The 7,981-nt window shown below is 42.4% G+C and overlaps 1 pseudogene; it reads right to left on the bottom strand.

Annotated features, from left to right (window-relative positions):
- Positions 1-248: 248 nt before the first annotated feature.
- Positions 249-6,856, bottom strand: LOC137235260 (thioredoxin-like protein 1; annotated as a pseudogene).
- Between the last annotated feature and the right edge of the window lie 1,125 nt (positions 6,857-7,981).

The following is a 7,981-nucleotide window of genomic DNA, read 5'->3' on the forward strand; positions in this document are numbered from 1 at the left end:
AGATATTAAATATACAAGAACTAATAATTTGATAAACGGCAGAGATCGCTGGCGGCTGTTGAAAATCAAGAGGCCGAAATATAGAAAACGACAACCGTTGACCCGAAAAATCCCCCGTTTTGGAGGGGAAAGGTACCCACACATCAACCCCGACATGCATATGCATGAGTCCTGACAAAAAGCACACATACACGTGCATGTACATGCATACACATGCATGTGGCGGTGATGGTGTGGGTGGCTATAAGTTAAAGTCGAGTATCGAATCGCAGAGTTGCATTAGGGGGATCGCAATCAGATGCGGAGGCATCCTGCTTAAACATGCCGCCCCCCTTACGATACGCAACATCGTTTTTACCCACACCGATCTCCGACCGCTGAAAAGCAACGAGAAAAAACATTTTCATTAAAACTAAACTTAACCTAACTCGCGTATTTCGCCAGCGTCGAGGGTGGCCGGGAGTTCTTCCCGACTTGCGCAGCATGCCACCTAAGCTAGGATAAAAACAAACATTAGAAGGGGAGGAAAGTGAATGTTCCTTGCCTTTGATTATACGTAATCCTTAGATATATATAGAATCCATAAAGTGATATGAAGTAGAAGGTCAATAGTGCTGTACGAAGAGGCCGAGGTCTCCGTTCCAGACTGGCACATTTTTTTTTGTCTCCTTTTGTTGGACGGAGAGGCCGAGGTCTCCGTTCCAGATTCGCATTATTTTTGTTTGGTTGGACGAAGAGGCCGAAGTCTCCATTCCAGACTCGCATTTTTTTGTTTAGGTTTTTCTGGGCTGGACGAAGAGGCCGAGGTCTCCGTTCCAACGTCTAATGTATCGTGTCGCTCTCGGGGCGTCTGCCTTTTTTTGTTGGAGGAGGTGTGGCATCTTTTGAGGTGCCAGGGCGAGTGACCGTGAGGTTGGTTGGGTGAAGCGGAGGTGTTTTATTACAAAACGTATGTTGGGATAGATAAATTAAGTGCATATGCGAAGCATATTATTAAATACAATTTTTACCAAGCAGAGATGCGTTATTTACGTTCACCTGAGATAAGCTTGCAGATTGGCGATGCGTTCTCCGCGACGCGTTCTATCTGCACGTACCATTATGCTAAATTTAACATGCAACCCTGTCCTGTATTTATTGGTCAGCTGATAGCTGGTATGGTGAGTTCGTGGCGTGCGAATATATATATATATATATATATATATATATATAGTTGCTTGCCCTTGAAAAACAAAACTTGGTCACTGGGGCAGTAGCACACTAAGCCAGTAGAAACAGTTGACTTTTTTCCAATTTCGGGACTTATTCTTTTCGGGACTCTTTAATTTCGGGACTCGGATTGTTTTTGTACCTAACCCTTAATAATGACTGTTTGTGATGTTTGTTGTTGAAAACAACAAGTCCTACCGCTCTTTCAATTCTTTTTACTACGGCGATTGAAGCATGGCGCATGGACAATTGTGGAAGAAAATGGTAAGTTCATTTTAAGATTTGTTCATTTGATACATTCCTTTAGTTTAAATTATTAATTTATTTTTCTTTATTTTCAGGTGACTGGTGATGGATGCTGGCGGTTGGCGTGATCCAGGGAATTATTGGTTTTGTGCTTCGTTCCCTTTTTTTGGTTTTCTAGGTTACCGGCATCGCAAAGGGGTGCTCCAACTGCGGCGTCGGCCGCAGTGACTTTGGGTTAGATTTTTGGAAATTAAAAAGATAATGGCCTGAAAGCCTTTAGGTTCTGTGGCAGATCGGTTCGCCCTTCTACGGCAGGCTTTTCTGATGTCCTCGTTATGAGATAACGAGTGAGTGGTATGGTTTCTGGTGTCCTCGCTCGGAGTGAGCGAGTGAATTTGGGGTTTATGTTGTAGAAAGAAAAGAAAAAATAATTGTTTTGTGGCAGTTGGGGGAACTGCATTAGGGTTGTTGGTTGGCTTCGTTCCGGGTGAACTAGAGCTGGGTTTCATTTTTTTTTTTTGAAAGTAGGGATATGGAGGAACGGAGGGATTGTTATGAGGAGCTCTTAGCCTTCTAGCAATCCGTCTCTTCCTTTGGAAGAAGGATCAGTTTGACTAAAGGTCGTCTGACATGACCCTTCTCGGTTTTGAGGCCAACTACGCGTACTCGGTCATCTTCGCCGGGGTGTACGTTGAAAACTCGACCTAACCTCCATTCGTTGGGAGATAAGTTGTCCTCTTTGAGGACAGATAGATCTCCCACTTTTATATTCTGTCTGGGATGCTTCAATTTCACTCGTTTTTGAAGTTCGGATAGATATTCGGTTTTCCATCGCTTGCAGAAAGTGTGATGGAGGGCATTGAGTTTCTGCCACCGATTGATCATCGAGGCAGGGCTCTCACTAACATCCGGCTCTGGCGGAGCCAGTAGATGGCTGCCAGTGAGGAAATGACCTGGGGTAAGTCGCTCTAGGTCCTTTGGGTCATTGGATGCCGGGCTGAGTGGCCGCGAGTTCAGGCATGCCTCGATGCGACACAAGAGTGTATGGAATTCCTCGAAGGTGAATTTGTGTGGGGAGGCTATCTTTTTGAAGTGGCTTTTGAAGCTTTTCAATCCAGCCTCTCACAGCCCTCCCATATGGGGAGCGCCCGCAGGGATGAAATGCCAAGTGAGTGATTGGTGGCTGTACTTCGAGACAGCATTGTCTCGGGCTTGTGAAATGAAAGTTTTGAATTCCGCTCGTAGGGATCGTGAAGCTCCGACAAAGTTTGTCCCGTTGTCGGAGTAGACGTTTTTGGGACATCCGCGTCTAGATATAAAACGGGCAAAAGCCGCAAGAAATGATGGGGTGCTGAGGTCAGTAGTGGCCTCCAGATGAATAGCTCGTGTGGAAAAACACAGGAAAAGGCAGACATCGCCTTTAGATAGTCGACACCCTCTACCGCGGTAACTTTTGATGTGGAAGGGTCCGGCGAAGTCGACACCAGTATTCGTGAATGCACGGCTGAATATCGTGCGTTCGCGAGGCAGAATACCCGTAAGTTGGTTCTGAGCCCGCTTTCGGTGTATAGTGCAAACTTTGCAATTATGAATGGTTGCCCTAATCATGGTTTTGATGTTAGGTATCCAGTATTGGGTGCGTGTCAGACGTAACATGAGTTGGTTTTCCCCATGCAGACTTTGTTGATGAAACATTAAGACTGCCAGACGGGATAACCTGCAGTTGTATGGGAGGAGGATTGGGTGGCGTTCATTAAAAGCTAAGTCCTTTGACGCCCCGAGTCGCCCTCCTACCCGAATGAGGCCATGTTGGTCTAGGTAGGGATTAAGTGAGAGTATTGCACTTTTCCCTTCAGTTGGTTTACCGGCCTTCAAATCTTTATATTCTGAACTGTAATGTTGTTTCTGATAGATTTTAATTAAACGTCGTGTAGTGGCCTTAAATTCGTCAGGGGAGATTAAGTGCGATATGACATGGAATGAATTTTTTGTTTCGGGGTGAGTTCTTCGGTAGAATCTCATCACATAGGACAGCACTTGTAAAGCCCTTGGTAGGTAAGAAATGCGTTGGAGAATATCGGTAGTATTTACGGTTGTTGTTGCGCAAGTCTTTGCCCTCTTTTCCTCTACGGAGGTGATGTAGTCACTTTCTTGTGCTGGCCATTGGGAAGTGTCTTCTTGCAGCCAAGAAGGTCCCTCCCACCACAACGAATTGTTGACCATTTCAGACGCAGGTAATCCTCTGCTACCTAAATCTGCTGGGTTGGACTCTGAGTTCACGTGCAACCAGTCCTTATTTCCGACCATGTCGATGATCTTGGTGATCCGATAGCGGCTGCTGCGTAAGCCTTCTCGGATGCGTCACAAAATCCATGGATCTCGATGTCGGTTGGCGCACCGGCAACTTATTTTTTTTATCTTTACAACATCAACACCCAAATTCTCTCGCTCGCCTCGAGCGAGGACACCAGAAACAATCCCACAATTCACTCGTTTTCCCAGAACGAGGACACCAGAAAAGCCTACCGCAGAAGAGCGAACCGATCTGCCACAGAATCTAAGGGCCTTCGGCCTTTTATACATTTCAAACTTCCAACAAATCAACCCAAATTCCCTCGCTCCCCCGAGAGAACCACCAGAACCCTAATGCCACAGAACCTAAACGCCCTCGGCCAACAGAATTTAGTATACAAAGCATTCAGTTTACGAATAGCTGGTAAGTACTGAACTGTGTAATCGCTTAGAACATTTCTTGCTTTTATGATGAATTTACTAACTATGCCATGATCTATTAGTGTGGATGGATATAAGCAATTTTATGAAAAGTACAGACACCTATACCATCCGAAACCTAATTTGAAATTCATCGCCCCACATCCACTGGACCAGGAAGCGATTCGCGTAAAAATGTCATTAAAAAACAACGGAGATGCCATAGCGACATTTGTTCATTGAGTATGTTAACTTACTCACTCCGTATGTTCGGAACCTACGTCTCCATTTAAGAATTTGTGTAATCGTTTTATATTTGGAATACTATGCGCTATGCACTATGCATACTTATTTGTAATATTCGTACCTCGCGAAGTAATACCAGGCCAACGTGTTCCGAATTTTCTAAGCATTTCAAAGTTCTGCATTCAGAAGAAAATCTAATAAAGGAATAATGTTAAATACATTAACCTATCGCCTGCAAACAGATGGAACAAATTCTATACATATACCGTCGGGATGTAGGTTTCAATCATCATACTAAAGGTGGCTGTAGAGTTTTCCGCGACTGTTGCATTGGAAGTTGAAGGAAAAATGTTTATGGAAATACGAGTTGTCAGTTTACCGATGAGGAGTTAAGTACGAAAATTAAGATAATCTTGCTATATGTAAAAAAATATTTTAAGTTGTTGACGTCAGCATTTTTGAAGACAGCTGTTTTCAACTTAACGATGCTAACGGCGTCGAAACTCAGTAAAAGCACAATCGGTTTTGCAAGCAAAAATCGTTGGGTCAAATCCCGCATAGTTAAAAGCTAGTGAATTCCCATCCCGTTGCCCCATATTTCAAGTTATTCGAATATAACTCACCTAATTGTACTATTTACCATCGAATGCGGGCGTATTTAAAACGGCGCGCATACGATCAGCCAACGAGCCGTCTGGGTTGGAAGTGACCTTGACTGCAGGTTGCGCTTATAGGTGTCACGTTGAAATGGTAGAAAAGCTGAGTACAGTAAAACCACTTCCAACAGATTCCAGTGCGTTTTGTAACATTCCCTTGTGTCTGTAAAGAGTAAAGCTTAAAATAAGATAGACACGATAGGTAAATTAGATCAAGACTAAAGACTCACTTGTTTAATCCATTCCTCACCATCTGGCAAATGCGAACGTTTATCGGCAAGAATTGTAAACGAACCTAAGCAAGCCTTTGCTTGTTGTGTACTCGCTTAGATTATTGTTGTTGCCTTTATAGTTTTGGCATTTTGTTTATTGTATTCTTTTAAAGACACTCGCAAGTGCATTTGTTTACGGGTCATTCCTTCTCAGTTGGACCAAGGACGGGAAATTACACAGTTCTAGTTGAATCGAAGTGGCCCTTCTTGTTTTTATTAATTTATTTTCCTAGTGGTTTTAGTGCTTTGAACCGATTTCTGTGGGAATGTCTAAAAAGAAAAATTTTACTACTCGCAGTGTTCAAAGTTCATGAGTTAAATATCTCGACTTTGTAGTCTTTATTTTGCCATTTTCGGTACAATAATAACTTTTGAAACAAGGTAAGATGATTTAGAAATTGAACGTTGGGTTAATTAATTTTTTTAACAAAGCTCATTCAATGTGCTTTTGATACCCATCTTTGGTCAATTAGAGTATAAACGACATGTCTATATCGCTAGTATAGAACGGAAAGCGTGCACTTCCTTTTGGGGTTTACAAATCTCTTTTCTGGCATCGTAAAACCATACTCCCCTGCAAACCAATTAATAAGCCACTTTCAAAATAACATAAATGTTTTTAACTCCATTAAAAAATGAACATACCAGTTACGACCTTTCCGTAGTATACTTTCGATATACGCAACACGCTTGAAATCAGTCATTTTTGTCGTCATAATTGGTGAACCAATTAAACCTAGGTAATCAATTTGCGTTACCTCTCCACCGGACTGATTATTACGCACATAAACTTGTATATTCTCTACATTTTGGAATTTGACGTAACGCAAATTAACCGGTTGCTCATTATCAAGGTCCTTTGGTTCCAGTGTCAAATCTTGCACGCTAGTCATAGACTCAGCCATATCAAAATCGATGGTACGTGGTTGGTTTATAACTAACTTAATTTCTTTAGGCCCTAAATATGGCGGTGCCTTAAACCTTAATGAGTGGATTTTTACAAGTTGATTGAATGTCACAGACAAAATTAATGGCTCATCAGATTGCAGATAGCCACCCCCGGATGCAAGACAATGATTCATGCAATGATCATCAGCTTCATTCAGGCATTCGCATTCTGGTTTGGATATAAATGTATTCAGTTCCATCATTCCTTGACCGTAATCTTCAGCAGCTTCGTCTCCACCACTGCCTGATCCGATGTCGTCCTGTATCTTACTTTCCAACACCATTATATCTGCACCATGAATGCGATCGATTCTTGTCGATTGCGATAGAATATGAACGTTTGCCTTGCTGAAACACCTTGACTGGCTGCTGTCTCCTGGCATGCATCAACTTCCACTTTAAGAAATATAGCTTTTGGATATTTTGTTGGAAGCATTTCGAAATGTGGGGCTATGCGCTGACATGGACCACACCAACTCGCCGTAAAACCTACAACAACAAGACGTATTCCAACTGCTTAGGCTCTGCTTGAAAATGAGCATCATCGTTTATTATACGTACACTCATAATGAAATATTTATATAAATCAGCTTTTCTCTCTTTTGCAAAATCACAACCTTGGTTGGATATTTTTCCTGAATTAAAATTGACAAATGATAGCGATCACGATGACTGGCAGCAAAGGTGACACCATTGTGGCTATTGTTGTGTTGTTCATTGTGCGCGAGGAGTGGTTACTGAGTATTGGAAGACCGGCAACTTAAAGATGGGCGCATGTTCGAAATCGGAAAAATTCTCCGATGTGCTATGAGCACCAATCGATTCACTTTGTGAGCTAGTTCCAATCAAAGTTGTTACTGTCTCAGTCGCACCGTTCATAAGTGGTGGCGAAATCATTTTAATGTGATTACCTGTTGGTGTAATTGTTGGACCGAATATACTCGCTGAACCAAAAGCAGCAAACGAAATCTACATCTGTACCCAAAACTGTTTACACTCGTTGCGCTACTACTTTCAGACCTACGATTTGTTGTCATATGTAAAACACTGATTTTTTTTTTTTTTTAAACACTGAGCTCGTTGTTACTATTGCTGATGTTGCACTTATGATAAAAAAAACCGGCAATAATGTACTTGATGCGCTCGTTCGGAATTGTGCAATAACGTTGTGCCACTGCAGGCGCGGATTAGCTGATTGATACCGATTGTGCCTAAAGCTCGTGCGGTTAGCAATCACAAGGTGATACGTTGTACATACAAAGCTGCATCACCAATATTTGGATTGCGCTGTATTTAGCAGACGACCATTTCGTACATATGTAGAACAGGATGTGAATGGGCGCACCACAGGACAGCGATGCTGGAACATAAATGGTGCCCACTACTTAATCTCCACCTTCTCCCAATTTTGCATTTCGAATGCAAAATTATTGTCGAAAAAAAATTAAGAAAAAACACCTCTTCTGCCGCGCTTGCGGGTGACTCAACACTTTTGCAACGTTCTTCGCACGGCGTAACCGATTTCAATTTTTGATGCAACGCAACGTATACAAGCTTATCCGCGGATGCCAGCATAGTTACATAGGACAAACAGGACGGCAAATAAGAACGAGGTTCAGAGAACATATTAGAGATTACAACAAAAAAATACGGAATCCAAACATTATACCCGAGTCTAACTTCGCGAATCAC

This window comes from Eurosta solidaginis, chromosome X (genome assembly GCF_040869045.1).
Source record: "Eurosta solidaginis isolate ZX-2024a chromosome X, ASM4086904v1, whole genome shotgun sequence".
NCBI classification, from domain to species: Eukaryota; Metazoa; Arthropoda; class Insecta; order Diptera; family Tephritidae; genus Eurosta; species Eurosta solidaginis.